Below are 19,128 nucleotides of genomic sequence, written 5' to 3' on the forward strand. Positions count from 1 at the left end.
TTTTTAGTGAAATTGTCGATTGTGTAAAATAAATAAAACTGCGGCAACGGCAATATGATATATTACTGCACAAAAGTTTCAATAAGAATATATATATATATATATATACACTCTTCCAAAAATGTATATAGTTAATTAACTGAACAGTAGTTTGTCTACAGTTGGCAGGCAAAATGTCTGTATATCCGACGTTTAAACACATCCATGTGACAGTAAAACTCACATGACGTATTTAAAGCGGTTTGAGTTCATCAGCTGGCACGACCATGGGCGATCAGTTTGTTAGAGAAATCCTCAGCCTGTGTTTGCAGAGGCTTGCCATAGAAGAAGCCTCAAACTGTGAACTCGGTAAGAGATATATTAAATTTATTTATTATTATTATTATTTTTTTTAAGTAAAATATGTTTGCACCTTATTTTCAGCTCAAATGACAAAACCCGAATGGTTGTGTGCACCTTTACTGTGCAAGAAATGAATGCCCCAGATTTTCAAACATGAATGAATACAATATATTTTCACATGTTAAGATTTGCTGGTATATATACACGGTGGAATTTCACTCCTGCAATTGAATAGCACATTTGAAAGCCAGGTTTGAATTTTATTTGACATACAGATGGGGTTACTTTAAAGGCACACGTTTGTTAGTTAAACGCATTGTGCTGCCATGGATAAAAAATAAAAAAAAATACATAAAGAAACTTTAAACCATTTTAACAGCATAGTTTATTATTTGCAAGAATTTTAAGAAACTACTAACTTTAGAATGAACTAGAATATGGACCGGGATGAAGCCATGTTGCCATATTTACAATGGTTTTTTTGTTATCTACAAGAGTTAATTGAGGTGTTGAAGAACTTTGAGGCTGCCCGAAAGAAATGGCTGCATGCAGAGCTGGAGCTGAAAAAACACAAGGAGCTCTTAGTGAAGTCAGATGTGGCTCGAGCTGCTCTGGAGGTCAAACTCAAACACGCTCGAAACCAGCTGGATGTAGAGATCAAAAAACGCTACAAAGCTGAGGCGGACTTCCAGTGCCTGGTTAGTAATGAAATTGCCATTCATTTCATCATCACAAGCAACAAACAATAGTTAGGTGAAATCATTCAGTCTCCCAGCAATTCTTTTCACATGAATAGTATTACCTTATGTTCAAATTAACATAATTCCTCATGATTTAAAGCTTTTATATATATATATATATATATATATATATAAGTTTAGAGTCACTTATTCTTTATTTTTTATTTTATTTTTTTAATCACATTTTAGAATAATAGTAAAGTCATCACAACTATGGAATAATAAAAATGGAAATATGGGAATTATGTTGTGACTAAAAAAAAAAAAAATCAAAACTATGTTATATTTTAGCATCTTCAAAGTGGCCACACTTATATATATTATTATTTTTTTATATATATATTATACGTGTGTGTATATATATATACACATGCATATATATACACACACACACACATATATTAATTAATTAATTAATTAATTATATTTATTTATCACACATTATACATTTGCACATATACAGTGAAATTCTTTTTTTCACATATCCCTGCTAAGCTGGGGTCAGAGTGCAGGGTCAGCCATGATACAGCACCCCTGGAGCAGATAAGGTCAAGGGCCCAACAGTGGCATCTTGGCGGTGCTGGGGCTTGACCCCCCGACCTTCTGATCAGTAACCCAGAGCCTTAACCACTGAGCCCGTGATACACACACTATACACACACACACACACACACACATATATCTATATATATATATATATATACACACATGTGTGTATATATATGTATGTGTGTGTGTGTATATATATATATATATACATACACACACACACACACACACTATATATATACACACACACTATATACACACACATATTTATATGTATATAAATGGAGTGGTGGTGGTGTAGTGGACTAAAGCACTGAACTGGTAAATGGAAGGTTGTTGGTTCAATCCCCACAGCCACCACCACCATTGTGTCCTTGAGCAAGTTTGTGGTGGACTTCAGAAGAAAAGACAGAGAACACAGTCCCATCACCATCAATGGAGCACCAGTGGAGAGAGTCAGCAGCTTCAAGTTCCTGGGTGTCCACATCACTGATCATCAGCACCTCTTTTTCCTGAGACGGCTGAGGAAGTTTGGAATGAACCGCCACATCCTCACACGGTTCTACACCTGCACTGTAGAGAGCATCCTGACTGGCTGCATCTCTGCCTGGTATGGCATTAGCACAGCCCACAACCGCAAAGCACTGCAAAGGGTGGTGCAAACTGCCAGACACTTCATCGGAGGTGAGCTTCCCTCCCTCCAGGATATACCAGGCGGTGTGTGAAAAAAGCTCGGCGAATCATCAGAGACTCTAGCCACCCGAGTCATGGGCTGTATCGCAGCATCAGGACCCACACCAGCTGACTTCATGATAGCTTCTTCCCCCAAGCAATCAGACTTTTGAACTCTTGATCTCCCACGATCAAAATACATCAGCACTGCACTTTATTACTTTTATATCTCACACCGGACTGTCATAAATTATATTATTATTATATTATATTCTCTCTTAACAACTTACTATCAACCGACAACCTGAATGTCAACACAGTACAATACAACCTACTGTACATTCTATATATACTATAAATACTTTTTTTATTGAATAATGTGTATCTATATTTATTACTTATATATATATACACACACACACACACAATGGTGTGAAAAAGTGTTTGCCCCCTTCCTGATTTCTTATTTTTTTGCATGTTTGTCACACTTAAATGTTTCAGATCATCAAACAAGTTTACATATTAGTCAAAGATAACACAAGTAAACACAAAATGCAGTTTTTAAATGAAGGTTGTTATTAAGGGAAAACAAAATCCAAACCTACATGGCCCTGTGTGAAAAAGTGTTTGCCCCACCTATTAAAACATAACTGTGGTTTATCACACCTGAGTTCAATTTCTCTAGCCACACCCAGGCCTGTTTACTGCCACACCTGTTCTCAATCAAGAAATCACTTAAATAGGACCTGCCTGACAAAGTGAAGTAGACCAAAAGATTTTCAAAAGCTAGACATCATGCTGAGATCCAAAGAAATTCAGGAACAAATGAGAAAGAAAGTAATTGAGATCTATCAGTCTGGAAAAGGTTATAAAGCCATTTCTAAAGCTTTGGGACTCCAGAGAACCACAGTGAGAGCCATTATCCACAAATGGTGAAAACATGGAACAGTGGTGAACCTTCCCAGGAGTGGCTGGCCGACCAAAATTACCTCAAGAGCGCAGCGACGACTCCTCCAAGAGGTCACAGAAGACCCCACAACAACATCCAAAGAACTGCAGGCCTCACTTGCCTCCATTAAGGTCAGTGTTCATGACTCCACCATAAGAAAGAGCCTGCCATGCAGGCCATTTTTGCCCAGAGTTCCAAGATGAAAACCACTGCTGAGAAGTGGTTATGTGTTGCAGAAAGAACATTAAGGCTCATCTCATTTTTGCCAGAAAACATCTTGATGATGATCCCCAAGGCTTTTGGGAAAATACTCTGTGGACTGACGAGACAAAAGTTGATTTTTTTTTGGAAGGTGTGTGTCCCATTACATCTGGTGTAAATAACACCGCATTTCAGAAAAAGAACATCATACCAACAGTAAAATATGGTGGTGGTAGTGTGATGGTCCAGGCTGTTTTGCTGCTTCAGGACCTGGAAGACTTGCTGTGATAAATGGAACCATGAATTCTGCTGTCTACCAAAAAATCCTGACTGAGAATGTCCGGCCATCTGTTCGTGACCTCAAGCTGAAGCGAACTTGGGTTCTGCAGCAGGACAATGATCCAAAACACACCAGCAAGTCCACCTCTGAATGGCTGAAGAAAAACAAAATGAAGACTTTGGAGTGGCCTAGTCAAAGTCCTGACCTGAATCCTATTGAGATGCTGTGGCATGACCTTAAAAAGGCAGTTCATGCTCGAAAACCCTCCAATGTGGCTGAATTATAACAATTCTGCTAAGATGAGTGGGCCAAAATTCCTCCACAGCGCTGTAAAAGACTCATTGCAAGTTATCACAAATGCTTGATTGCAGTTGTTGCTGCTAAGGGTGGCCCAACCAGTTATTAGGTTTAGGGGGCAATCACTTTTTCACACAGGGCCATGTAGGTTTGGATTTTGTTTTCCCTTAATAACAACCTTCATTTAAAAACTGCATTTTGTGTTTACTTGTTATCTTTGACTAATATTTAAACTTGTTTGATTATCTGAAACATTTAAGTGTGACAAACATGCAAAAAAATAAGAAATCAGGAAGGGGGCAAACACTTTTTCACACCTCTATATATATATATATATATATATATATATATATATATATATATATATATATATATATTTTTTTTTGCCTATCCCAACTTAATTATGCAGCGGCAACTATAAGAGTCATTTGTAGGTTGATTTCTCTGAAAAGTGTCAACTTTGTGGCTCTGTGGTCCTTTCAAAACCCGACCAGCCTGACATACAGTAGCAACATTGGCTCAACCAGTGACAGTCCCATCCCAAATTCATATCTATTTGTCTGGCCAAAAGCAGATGGGGGAGAAACCTGTTGGAAAATAAACAAAAAAGCAAAAACTAATTGCAATTCTGTTCAGTGGTACTAATGTTGCAGAAATTATACGTTTAGGCTTCATATTCTACACCTAAGTGGGGACTCTGAGATCGACTGCAAGGGCTAAAGGGGGCATTGGGGACAAGGCCACTATCATGTTTGCGAATCTGGGAGGTCATATGTTAATGTGGTCTTATAACAGAATTGTTCTGTGGTTATTGAATGACCATCCATATAGCAGCTGAGTTAAGGGTACTTGCCATGTTTTTTTTTCTGTCATATATTTTACAGGAACGGCAAATGCAGTTGATATGTGACATTCTTGTGCATGACAGCAAGTCAAGTGCCTGTCTGAATGATGAGCAGAGGTCAATGCTGACCAGTTTCAGTCACACAGGAGCCAGTGTGCCACAGCACAGAGCAAAACGGTACATGAACAGGCTATGTGCTCATACTTGGCATATAATGGCTGGTTCAATTTTTTTCCCAACACAATGCTGTTTTCAATCATGTGTCTTATCAGATTATCAGTGATTGATGAGTCGTCCTTCCTGTCTCACTCTGACATAAGTTATGACAGAACCGATGATGATTTGGTAATGTATCACATTAGTAATTTTATTCACGATCTATGATTGTCATGAAAGTCATAAATTGAAATAACTTGAAATAAGTTCATAACGTTTGTTCCTAAAAATATCTTGTTTTCGTTGATGATTTCTAGGACTTGGACAGCACTACGTTTGTTAAGCCTCAAATCAAGGGCTCATGAGAGAAGAGTAAGTGGTACTTGTATCTATTTTTTGAATACTTATTGCTTTGTTTTTAGAATCTTTTTACCCTTCAAAATTTTATAAGTCCATACAGCAAATGTAAAAGTGACATTTCACCATTTCTGTTGTAAATTTGCTAGTAAATATCATAGTTTTCATAGTTTTAATATCATAGTTTTATTTTTGTCCTCATCTCTGTTCGTATTTAGCGTTCATCAATCGGCCCAAGTGTTGGTCCTCCGATGCAGAAACGGGGAAGAGTCAGCCATTCAAGAGATCTCCTGGATGCTAGACCAGTGGAAATGGTTAGCGGAAGTTTAATAACAGTACTGTTTTTCGTATTCCTCCTATTGTTTGAAGCAAGCAAATGCAAACATATGTCAGTGTAATCAAATGCAACAAAAAGAGAACCCTTCAAAGGGATAGTTCACCCAAAAATGAAAATTCTGTCATTATTACTCCCCATCATGATATCTCAGGTGTGTATGACTTTCTTCACCAGAACATATTTGAAGAAAAATAGAAAACTAGCTTGGCTCATTAGGTCCTTAAAATGCAAGTGTATGGAGATTTTCTCTTTTGAAGCTCCAAAAATCACAGTCAGCATAAATGTCATCAATATGACTCCAGCAGTTCAATGAATGTCTTCTAAAGTGATACAGTCTCTCTTGGTGTGGAAAAAGATAAATATTTAAGTACTTTTTAACTATAAACCAACCTTCATGAGAGGGTGGTGTCTAAGCGGTCTCATGATGTATTTGCGTTGCCATGGTACAGATGTAATCTTACGTTCTCCTCTCGGTTGAGACATCCAGGATAAGCACACAAATGCACCATTGTGAGTAAAGAAACAGATAAATACAGATCTAAATCAAAACCAACCAAGCTACTGTACAGCATTCCTCCTCGCTTGTAAATGGCGCTGCTCTTCTGGCTGTCCACACAAATCCACAATTACATACACTGATGACAAAAACTTTGATTAGTTTGATTGTTTTAATACTTTTGAAATGTTTAAAATTATATACACATGAGAGAAACTATTTTACATGAAGTGGGTCACCTCATGGGGGGCCTCCATGTTAAGATCACATGACCAACTGAATACTACTCTTTTATCTCAGTAATCCCAATTAAACTGGACACTTTTACTAATGGAATAAAGGTGCTGTAAGTGATTTTAGTCATTCTGGAACTTCCTCCAGAGTTTGTTTCTTTTGTGCATTCTAATGTTCTTGTGAACTTGTTTGATGTCATCACCCGCCTCCAAAAAAAGGAAATAGTTAAGAGGTTGAATCTACATATCACAGCACATCAAAACTCGCATAGATGCATTTTACGTCCTCATGTCTTCCGAGTTCGCCCTTTCAGTGTAATTAGGCAAGACTGATTTTCACAAAAACGCAGGAACGAGAACACATTCTTGGCATTGAGAAACACCCTTAGCCTTTGAATTAGCCACACCCCCTCTTTCTAAAACCCCGCAATACCAAAGATACACGCACAGACAAACTTGGTTATCATTGTATTAAAGCAGATTTCACCATGTGACCATTAGCGTTTCGCAGTAGCAGGACACCGTACCGGCATTTTACAAGCATATATGGGCTTGCGTTGTGCACGCGCACAGTGATTGACAGGCAGAAAGTCTTATGATTGGCTAAACAAACGATCTGACCACGGCCCACAGACATCTTTTTTGCAACTGCTTACTGAGCCTAGAGCTGTTACAGAGACAGGTGTGATATTTCATGGCACTGATTTTTAATGATATATCTGGGAAGTAATAAGGACGTTTTCTGCATGTCATTTTAAATATCACTTGCAGCACCTTTAATCATGGCTTACTGTAAATAACACATTTCTACAATGGCATTGGTAACTAAAATGTTTCGCATTTGTGTGTTGCTGTATCCATGCCTCTAGGCCATATCGGTCAGCACAACATAAACAGAATTACTGAGTGAACCTTTTATATCATGACAACTCCAGATGTCGCATTGCATCTAAAGAATTGTTAAAAAGGCACTTTGAGTAATTTGTTCATTTCACAGTCAGTTAAGTGTTTGAAATTTGGTAATCCTCAATATAGCAGATATTGTCATTTTATTGTTTAATAACTCCTGGTTTATATGCTGAAGTAGCACTCAGAATTTTAGCAGTAGGGAGTAGCACACAATTAGCAAACCTTGAGGTATGTTTTGAAATGTAAAACCTTTCCTTAATTTTTTTTTGTCTTTCTATTAGTAGGAGAGGGTCATATTCCATATTTTTAAATCTGGTGTCATTTTTAAGACTTATTTGTTCATTGGTCTCTCAGCCAGTTGCTTGCTGTCATATTGCCCATGCCCAGCACACTGCTTAAATGGGAACAGCAGTGGACCATGTCCTGTCTGTCTCCCTCCTTGAGACTTGTATCACTCCCACTCAGCTGGCACCCATTACTAAGTAATTTGGCACTTTGAGAAACAACATTTTTCCTCCTTGCCAGGAACATAGACAAGAACTAAATAACCAATTGATATGATTTTTAGGGTCTTTTGATTCCTTCAGAAAAAGGATGATTGGTTTCGAATGGATTTTTATGTGTGTTTGTCTGTGTATTTTCCTAGGAAATTGAGACGATGGTTGTGAAAGCATCCGTCTCTACCCCAGGGAGTGGAGGTCAGTTTCACATGGTAATAGACATCACCCGAGAGACTCCAGAACATCCATCCAGGGCTCTTAGAAATGAGAATTTTCCATCTGGTGGTAAATAAACCTCTGAGGCTACGATTACAAATTACACCTTCTAACCCTCACAGACTAACCCAGTCTCCTTCATTCAGAACAAACGTCTGTGTGGGCATCTAGTGAAGCCGTAGAGGCTGAGACAATTGTTGAGATGGAGGTGAACATCCCAGAGCCTAGACTCCCTCAGGACTTCACACCCACCATGGATAAAACTTTGCAGCATGTATTCTGGCAAAAAACAGGCTGCCATACTGTTTTTTTTTCTCCAACATTTAAAACTGGTATTACCATCTCTGTTTCTGTTGATCGAATCACAAGTGGTCAGCTGAGATGGATTGCTGTTTACCTGGCAGTAACCTCAGATATTCTTAGATTTCGTTTAGAATTTCTAGGGAGAATCTCTGTCACTCAATGTACCGTCACTCTCCTAAAGGGGTTAAATTAAAAAGTGTTTATATATATATATATATATATATATATATATATACATACACAGGTGCTGGTCATATAATTAGAATATCATCAAAAAGTTGATTTATTTCACTAATTCCACTTCAAAAAGTGAAACTTTTATATTCATTCATTACACACAGACTGATATATTTTAAATGTTTATTTCTTTTAATTTTGATGATTATAACTGACAACTAAGGAAAATCCCAAATTCAGTATCTCAGAAAATTAGAATATTACTTAAGACCAATACAAAGAAAGGGATTTTTAGAAATCTTGGCCAACTGAAAAGTATGAACATGAAAAGTATGAGCATGTACAGCACTCAATACTTAGTTGGGGCTCCTTTTGCCTGAATTACTGCAGCAATGCGGCGTGGCATGGAGTCGATCAGTCTGTGGCACTGCTCAGGTGTTATGAGAGCCCAGGTTGCTCTGATAGTGGCCTTCAGCTCTTCTGCATTGTTGGGTCTGGCATATCGCATCTTCCTCTTCACAATACCCCATAGATTTTCTATGGGGTTAAGGTCAGGCGAGTTTGCTGGCCAATTAAGAACAGGGATACCATGGTCCTTAAACCAGATACTGGTTGCTTTGGCACTGTGTGCAGGTGCCAAGTCCTGTTGGAAAATGAAATCTGCATCTGCATAAAGTTGGTCAGCAGCAGGAAGCATGAAGTGCTCTAAAACTTCCTGGTATACGGCTGCGTTGACCTTGGACCTCAGAAAACACAGTGGACCAACACCAGCAGATGACATGGCACCCCAAACCATCACTGACTGTGGAAACTTTACACTGAACCTCAAGCAACGTGGATTGTGTGCCTCTCCTCTCTTCCTCCAGACTCTGGGACCCTGATTTCCAAAGGAAATGCAAAATTTACTTTCATCAGAGAACATAACTTTGGACCACTCAGCAGCAGTCCAGTCCTTTTTGTCTTTAGCCCAGGTGAGACGCTTCAGACGCTGTCTGTTGTTCAAGAGTGGCTTGACACAAGGAATGCGACAGCTGAAACCCACGTCTTGCATACGTCTGTGCGTAGTGGTTCTCCCCCACATTTTTGAATGGGTTTTGTTTCACAATCCTCTCCAGGGTGCAGTTATCCCCATTGCTTGTACACTTTTTTTTTTTTTTTTTTTTTTTTCCTACCACATCTTTTCCTTCCCTTCGCCTCTCTATTAATGTGCTTGGACACAGAGCTCTGTGAACAGCCAGCCTCTTTGCAATGACCTTTTGTGTCTTGCCCTCCTTGTGCAACGTGTCAATGGTCGTCTTTTGGACAACTGTCAAGTCAGCAGTCTTCCCCATGATTGTGTAGTGTACAGAACTAGACTGAGAGACCATTTAAAGGCCTTTGCAGGTGTTTTGAGTTAATTAGCTGATTAGAGTGTGGCACCAGGTGCCTTCAATATTGAACCTTTTCACAATATTCTAATTTTCTGAGATACTGAATTTGGGATTTTCCTTAGTTGTCAGTTATAATTATCAAAATTAAAAGAAATAAACATTTGAAATATAGCAGTCTGTGTGTAATGACTATAATATACAAGTTTCACTTTTTGAATGGAATTAGTGAAATCAACGTGTGTGTGTGTGTGTGTGTGTGTGTGTGTGTAGAGAGAGAGAGAGAGAGAGACACACACAACCGGTCAAAAGTTTTGAAACACTTGACTGAAATGTTTCTCATGAACTTAAAAATCTTTTGATCTGAAGGCGTAAGCTTAAATGTTTGAAATTAGTTTTGTAGACAAAAATATAATTGTGCCACCATATTTATTTAATTATAAAACTAAAATTTAATTTAAAAAAAAAAAAGTTTTTGAAATTGACTTGGACCAAATAATAAAGAAAAGCAGCCAATAAGTGCCCAACATAGATGGGAACTCCTTCAATACTGTTTAAAAAGCATCCCAGGGTGATACCTCAAGAAGTTGGTTGAGAAAATGTCAAGAGTACACGTCTGCAAATTCTAGGCAAAGGGTGACTATGAAGATGCTAAAATATAACAGTTTTGATTTATTTTGGATTGTTTATTCACAACATAATTCTTATAGTTCCATTTGTTATTCCATAGTTTTGATGACTTTACTATTATTCTAAAATGTGAAGAGAAAAAATTATAATAAAGAATAAGTGTTTCAAAACTTTTGACCGTGCGTGTGATATATATATAAGAACGATCAGAGAGATATACTCTAAGTATCTACATACTTTCTTGTACCACATGAAAAGCACCTGCATGTATCGCAGAGGACTGCTGGATTAACATATATTTTCTAGGTGATTCGACCAGGGACATGCACACCATGTGGGAAGAGGATTCGCTTTGGGAAGATTGCAGTAAAATGTCGAGACTGAGTGGTAAGCCATCCTGAGTGTAAACAACTGTGTCTTGAAGTGCAGCCCTACTGCACATGGTTCAGCACAACCTAATGAGGTATTCACCCTTCATAGTGCACATGTCCACATGTAGAGATGATCCATTAAAAATGGATCTATTTGGTTTTCTTTATAGGATAATTTTGAGGGCTTTGCTCCACCTACACATCCCAGGATTCCCTCTCTGATCATACAGCGTGTTCATGAGATTGAGAAAAGAGGACTTGAAGAGGTGTTTTTACTACTTTTTAATAAATAATAAACTATCCTTATGTTGGAATATTATTTTATGCAGAAATCATAAATATAGTGCTAGCAAGGCTGTGCTATTGATTAGTGGTCGACTGATATGGGGTTTTTTTAATGGCCGACGTCGATATCCAAAGAGCAGGGTGGCCGATACAATGCTGATATACGTATATAACACAATTTAATATAGTAAATGACAAACATAAAATTGCTAAAACTCTTATTTGCACTATATTTTCTCAAATTCACTTCGAAAAAGATTTCAAATTTGTAAAAAAAGAAACTTAAATATTGTATTTTAAATGGTAGATAACAGAAATCAGCAGAAACTGCTTAGTCATCAAATTGTAGTAATTTATTTGCACATGAAGAATTTGTTAATATATTAGGAAGAAGGAAATAACAGTACACACAGTAGTCCAGCAACCATAAATGGCATGTCCACGCTAGCAATCGCATTTTCTCATAAAATACAGAATCAAACCAATTGTACATACAGTGTGCATAGTGAATAAGTCATTTACTTATAGCACACCTGAAGCGCTTTTACCTTGAAGTTTCACCAGAGACTGTTTAGCAGAAACGGGCCACTTCTCTTCAAATGAATGGGAGAAATTAGAATACCCAACTGCAGTCAACGGTTGTAGATAGGAAGTCCCGCCTTACAGGTAAAAGAGCCAATCACCTTTTAGATACAGACATCGACCGGTAAATCAACTCGAGAACGCGCACGCGCATTAGTTATAAAAGATGGGAAAATTGTATAATCTGAGGTAAAGAAGCGCCGTTTATGATACCAGTCTTGTCAGATTTTATTGCTGATTTGAAATATGTTCTATGAGCGTAATCTTGACCAACCATTTTGGAGATTTCGGTCTTTCCCCATTCAAGTAGATAGGAGCTGCACTGTCATGACTGGAAATAGCCTCCCAAGAGCGTTCCAAACATGGTCGACAGTGGACTGACTTGCTAGAAAGACTTTGGTTGCACTCAAGCACGTGCGGATCCAGCAGGAGCAGCAATCATCTGACAGTTTAAACGGCCTGGATCGCCTGCTTGGATTGTCATGGACTGACCATCATGATTTGTGAATCGGGAACTTTTGATACTGAAGTTTTGATTCTGGCTGAAAGAATGCGTGCTTCAGAGGAAGATATTAGATGAGCACTCGATAGGAAGAAAACGCTTTTTCTTCCTAAGAAAATTTTTCAAATTGATGAAAGAAAAGTTTGGAGCAATGTCTTGCACAGCCAGTTATATGTACTTTTTAATTATGAACCGATCCAAAATCATGCGTTATGAATAGGGATGTGCATGGTATTCAAATACCAAAATCACTATTCGGTTATTCTGCACATGTTTAGAGGTCTTCAACCCGATATGAGTCCGATGGTTCTGACAAACCTACAGGTTTTAGGCCAGGTTCTTCAAGGCCATGTAAACATGCACTGGACGGACGTCTTTGATCGTTGTGCCACAACTCACTGTAAAGTTTAAAAGAACTTTTAATAATTTATAAACTCATCTCAAGACACCTGTTTTACAATTTGTTGTGCAGGACCGTCACATTTTTTAGACACTAACTTCAAAATAATTTCAATATTTATTAATGCATCTCGAGACACCTGGGTTCTTTTACACCATTTGTTGCGCTGCATCAAGCTTTTTCAGCGCTGGTGTCACAAATTGACATTCTGATGAAGTTCAGGTTGCAAAGAGGAATTGTTACTGTAATGCATGATTCCAGATTGTTTTTCACCTGGTAAAGTTTCAGCGCTTGATAAACGCTGAGCCAATGTTTTTTTCCCCTTTTGCTCTGGTGTGCAGACAATCATTGCATACGTTAAATGCTGAATCATTTAAATATCAAAGCATCCTGAAGAAGTTCTATAATCCGTAGCATTCACTACCGGGCAGAATTACACATTTTCCATCGGTTAAGAATATGCCTATGTTGCAGGCAGTGACAGATTATTTTTGTTCGACTTTAATGTGATTTTGAAGATCTATGTATTGTGCTATTTAGGCTCATAGCTCACTGTGCACTTTATTCCCTGCTGTCTGAGATTGTGTTTGATGCATTGTAGTAGGATGAACGAGGCACAGACAATTATTCTCAAGTGCACAGTCCCACAAAGGGGTGTTTTATTGTGACAATAAGTAAAAGAAGAACTTAATGGTGTCTTCGGTGCAAGGGCGGGGTGAGCGAGCATGCCGGGGTGTCTTTGTTCGTGAATCTGGTGTTTCGTGAAGTTTCTGCGGAATGCGTGCGGTGATCGGTGCTCACTCGTTGCTGGAGTGAGAGAATTAGTTTCATGCCTTGGAGTTGATGCGCCCCGTCTTCCTCCGGCATTTAAATCCCCTCCAGCTGATCGTTCGCAGGTGATGCCGATCAGCATCTGCATTCCACATTTGATTGGCAAATGAGCTCCAATTCCAGGGTGATGCTGTAACGCACGGGATACTCACCACATGCATCCATGGCAATAAACTTTCTTTATTCCCGAGTCCCGTCTCCAGTCCAATAAGAGTAACCGTTAGTGAACTCTCGCTGTTAACCAAATATTACAAAAGGTTACCGTGAACACATTTAGGGTATTAAGGCACCTTTCTCTTTATCATTAAACATTAAATGCATGCAGGACTTAAACATTTTAAAGTCCTCTATACTGAATTCTGCACAAATTCTGTTGCTTATGAGTTTAAACCATCAGCTTTGTACACAGCCAGGTTAAACTGCACCTTATCTTTTATGTTTGGAAACGTTTTCTAAATCAGACGCTGTTCTTTGTAGTCCTCCAAATAAACATGCTGCACCTGTGAGACACAGATTCCTTGAGTGCACACTCAAGTGTCTGTGCTTGCGCTGCTGTTGTCCATCACACATTCGGCTGAACAAATGGTATTTCACATAATGCTGACATTTACATGGATTTAAATAATTGATTCAGAGCTTGGGGCCCTTTGGGTTTAGAGGCCCCTGGGCAACGGCCCAGTTGTTAATCCATCCCTGATGGTATATATGATATTAGTTTTATTGATATTTGCCTATTTATAATTGGACAAGACAGTTAAAAGTTACAGGGAACTGTTGAGGAGAGAGAGAATGAAACAGATGAGCACTTTAACATTATGAGATCAAACACGTCTGCTGCGGCTCTGACATGTGGACAGTTTAAATGACCGGTGTGCAACACCGTCTCTATTATTGTAGTAACATGATGGCACTTAAGAAAACGAACAGTTACTGGTCGTTTACATGTCTCAGTTCTTTCACATGCAAGCAGGCGATTCTCAATGCACTCAAGAAACAAATTGGCCAAACAGGAAAATTTATCAGCTGATGACGATAATTTAAAAAAAGTCTGAATATCGTCTGACGTATCGGCCTCGGCGATATATCGGTCAACCACTACTATTAATATTCCTGAACGTTGTTAACTCAAGCATTATTTAAATTAATAATGTAATTCAGCCTGAACCATTTTATCATAATTTTAGCATTAGCTGTGTTAAAATATTTTTGTAAATGTTACATTTTCAAGAATTCTTAAAGGAATACCCCACCCAATAATGAAAATTGTCAGAATGTATTTACCCTCATGTCATTTTAAACCTGTTTCACTTTTTTTCTCATGCGTAACACAAAAGGAGAAAAAAAGCCTTAGCTTGCCTGAAACTGGAACACTATTGCTGCCTTGAAAATACCCATGCTTGCAAGAAATGTAAATCTAGTCTTAGTCTTGAAGGGAATTTCAAGGGACACTTTTATCTAACGCCTCCATTATAGGCAAAGGATTAGGATTATTTTATATTTAAGAAATTAATCCATCCTTCACATTGCAGTTGATTGTATAGTTGATGAATGAAACTGAATTTTCTACCTCACAAAAGTTTTGTGTCTGACTGGGTTATGTAGAGGGGTATTTACAGAGTACCAGGAGGAAAGCGGCTGGTGAAGGAACTGAGGGAGAAATATGTGTGTGGGAAAGGCCCGTTGATGCTCCACAAAGTAGAAGAGATTCATGCTGTCTGTGGACTCCTCAAAGACTTCCTGAGGAAACTAAAGGAACCTCTCATAACATTTAAACTTCACAAAGCATTTATGGAAGCTTCTGGTTGGTTTGCAGATGGATTTGAAATGTTAATTTTAAATACTGGGATGCAAACTCCTCACCTTTCAGCTGAAGTCACCTTTTCTGAAGCTAACTTGCCCAAATTGTTTGGTAAAATGTACTAGATTTTCCTTTATTAAAATCACTTGAAAGGTTGACTAAGCTTAGACGCATAAAAAAAGCTTTAAATACAACAAACAAAAACTGAAAATACACACCTGTAACACCTGCTATGACTTTCACCTTTTTCACCTCTCAGGAGTTTACATCCCTGTAAATAAACTAACTTGAATACAATTTTAATGCAACAATTAACTGTTGACTGACAATGTTCTTACAGTCCCCCAGTCCTTCTGTTGGCTTTTATGGGTTTTCCTGGTCATGATTATACACATCTATTTTAAAATTACACTTCATTTCTTTAGGAGTAAAACTTTTTAATGAGGAAGAAGTTACTGATTGCACCTTTTAAATTCTAATTCTCTGAAAACATTTCTCTCATTGGGTTCGGTTATGAGAACTAAATGCTGTTTGGCATTACTGGCTATTGACAAGTTCTCAATGCAGGAAAAACCCTGATGTATATGGGTCTGAGTGTCAATGAGTCAGTGAAACACATGAAAAGTCTGAAGTCTTTTGAAAGTGCATTAATGATCCCAAATTGACTTTCAAACTTTTGTATGCTTTGAGGAATCTGGCAAAGGGGTTGTCTTTTTGTAAGGAGATTATACAAAATGGTTGCAATTTTGCAGTAGGTGGATACTATAACAGGCATTGAACGCTTGTCTATGCCGAAGGCATAAGGACGGATTTACTATCCTCATTAATTTAGGGTGGATGGTTATTTCCCATTACGAGATATAGTTGACAAGTCCCTGATGACTCGGAAACAATCAGTGTCGAATGTTATCTCCCAAAACAGCTGTTGTCGTCATCAGCATTTTAATTTCAGCCCCGTTGCTGCTCATAAGAGTCTAAGTGGTAGATTTAATAGCAGTCAGGGTCTACCTAGTATTATTCCTGGAGAATTTATTTATTTTTTTTTCTCCCCCTCACAATCCCTCATGGATTACCATGGATGACTCCAGGGTAAAGCACCTCCCTTTTAAATAATAAATTGGATTGGATGTCATGTAGCCATACTGTCTAATGTTCTTGGCTATGAATGGCTGTAGCATGCAAATGAGAGAAAATCCTTCATAATTCAATGCTTCTACAGGTGTACCTGTTCCATGCGCTATGTCCTTAAATGCAGGACAAAACTGAGGAAGTGATTTGCCTATAATTTTATATTGCAAGTGAATGTAATTGAATCTGATATTGTGGCGGGCTCATACATACGAGTCATTTTATTACTTACAGAGATGGCAGATGAAGACAAAAGCACAGAAATGTTATTACAGACCATCAAAGAGCTGCCGCTGCCCAATAAGGTTAACCTTGCCTTCCTAATCCTGCATTTGCAGAGGTTTAATGCCTTTACACATTCTAATTTGTGCATTTCTGCAACTCTGCATTTATGTACTTTGCAGTCTGTGGATTGAAAACATGCACAAAAACAATATTTAAACATACTTTCATGTGTCCTGGTTTTAAAACTATATTAATCTGTTTCTTAGAATTAAGCAGAGTCCATTGTGTCAGATGGATCGGAATAACTTGGCCAGAGTGTTTGGGTCCACTATTATCGGGCATGCGATGCTAGAACCTTCTCCCATGACGATTATGGGTTTTACACCCAACCCAAAGTGAGTTTATTAGTCTTGCCTGTTTCAACAAAATATACTTTATCTCTTTATTATTAATGTATTTATTTTGTAGCAGTTCAAACATAAGTCATATTGGAGTGTCTTCCCTTTGCATAATTATAAAATTAAACCACTTCAAGTAATAACAATTGCATGTTATAATACTAAGAAAAAAGTCCAGTTGAACTTGAGTTGAACTTGAGCTGTATTCCAGGTTTTCTACATGATCAAAATATCTCTAAACAGAAGAGAAAATGGATATAAATATATTTGGTTTCATCTAGGCAGTTTTTAAATATTCCAGCTTCCTCGAAACAGGTAGTAGCTCGGTTCCTGTCTTTCCCTTCCTTTCTGGGAAGGCCTCTTAGCTGAGGAGCCATATCCTGTCAACTTTCCTATGGTGGAGTCCAACATCAACAGTGTCTGCCCAAGCAAAGCAGAGGTACACACGTCAGTGTCTATGTTGTATATCCAGATTTTATTAACATTAAAAAATAACATCCAAATAAGATTAAAGGACTCTTTCATTGCATATTTTAATGCAATAATTTGCACACATTTGATTATTCAGTCTTATTTATAATCGGTCTTATAAGCAAATCTAATTGTCTTCAAAATGTAGTCTGTAAATAGATGTAGGCTTTGCCTTAAAGATTTTGTCAACACATTGTGCACTATGTCCTTCAGATAAGATTTTCAAACCCCTGATCTCTCCTGAGTTGAGGAAAAAGCACTAAAACTGCATCTAGTGGCTCAATCAAGGGTCGAATCAAGAACTTTGGTGGTGCATTCAATAACCAGTAAGCTATTTTTCCTATGTAATAACTATAGTGGTTTTGAGTACATATTCTAATAGAACTGCTCGTTTTGTTATTCTTTCGGAATTCATGAATGCCCTTTCCTTTCTAGGAGCAAACCAAGAAATGAACCAGGAAAAAAGAAATTTTTCATATCCCCGAAATGATTTACTGTGTGTCTGTATAAAAGTGTTTTATATGTACACAGAATATTTTTGTGTGTCTGATAGTTGCACAGGGACTTATTGCTTTGGTGGCTTGAAACAGCCTTTCCTTCCACAGGTGTTAAACCACTGCAGCACTTGATACCCTTCCTAAAAAATTGTTCAAAAAAATCATGTAAATGCATACTTGCAATTTGTCCAGAAAGAACCTAGAAGACATGAGACTACATTCTTTGTATTTTCTGAAAAACAATTAATCTCTTAAATGTATTATAATTATGCATAAAGGAAATGTCCTGGAAAATATTTAAAGGTGGCATGTCTAAACATTGGTGAAATGGCTTATTAATTTGAAATAAACTCGATTCATGTTTTCTTGTGCGTTTTGTATAATAAGTTTGACATGGATGGGCGACATCTGCACCAGTTGACCAACATTAAGAAAAAAATATCAGTGGTCTTGGAGCTCTTTAACTATAAATACAGATGTCAAGAAATTCTACAAGGGTGGGAGAAAGTGACTTGATTACCATTTGTGACTTAATCAAAATATAATTTATTGCAGACGTCTGACTGTTGCACTGTGCTCAGCTTTCATACAGCCAGCAGTCACAAAAATATTAATTATTCAAAACATTTACCAACACAGCTGGTATCCAATTTCAAGATTTTACCATTTGTCTCAGGTTTCATTCTACAAGACATGTTAAATGTTGAAAGGAAAAGGGAACAGAGTGCACAAGTATATTTCTTTCTTGCACCTTTCTAAATTAACTTCTTTCATAAGATGTTTAGAAATCTAATTTTACAGAAATGAGAAGCTGCACCAACAAGCTGAAAAACCCAAAATCAAAATAACTTTCAAATCTTTTCAACAGCAGTGTGACAAAAGAAAGATGTGTTGTTTTTCTATAGAATGATTTTGGCATTTCTGTTTTATTCAGCTTTATATACAGTGTGGTAAATCTACCTGCAAAATACAGCACAAGACATTTTCACATTAAACAAGATGATTCAGATGATTTGTTCAATAGTTATTTTTTCATTTGTATCCATTTTGTTTTATTATTATTTGTATGTAAATGCTATTCATAA

General features: G+C 37.6%; 1 pseudogene; it reads left to right on the top strand.

Annotated features, from left to right (window-relative positions):
- The first annotated feature begins 266 nt into the window (after positions 1-266).
- LOC127447740 (rac GTPase-activating protein 1-like) lies at positions 267-19,016 on the top strand (annotated as a pseudogene).
- The last annotated feature ends 112 nt before the right edge of the window (positions 19,017-19,128 follow it).

This window comes from Myxocyprinus asiaticus, chromosome 11 (assembly GCF_019703515.2).
Source record: "Myxocyprinus asiaticus isolate MX2 ecotype Aquarium Trade chromosome 11, UBuf_Myxa_2, whole genome shotgun sequence".
NCBI classification, from domain to species: Eukaryota; Metazoa; Chordata; class Actinopteri; order Cypriniformes; family Catostomidae; genus Myxocyprinus; species Myxocyprinus asiaticus.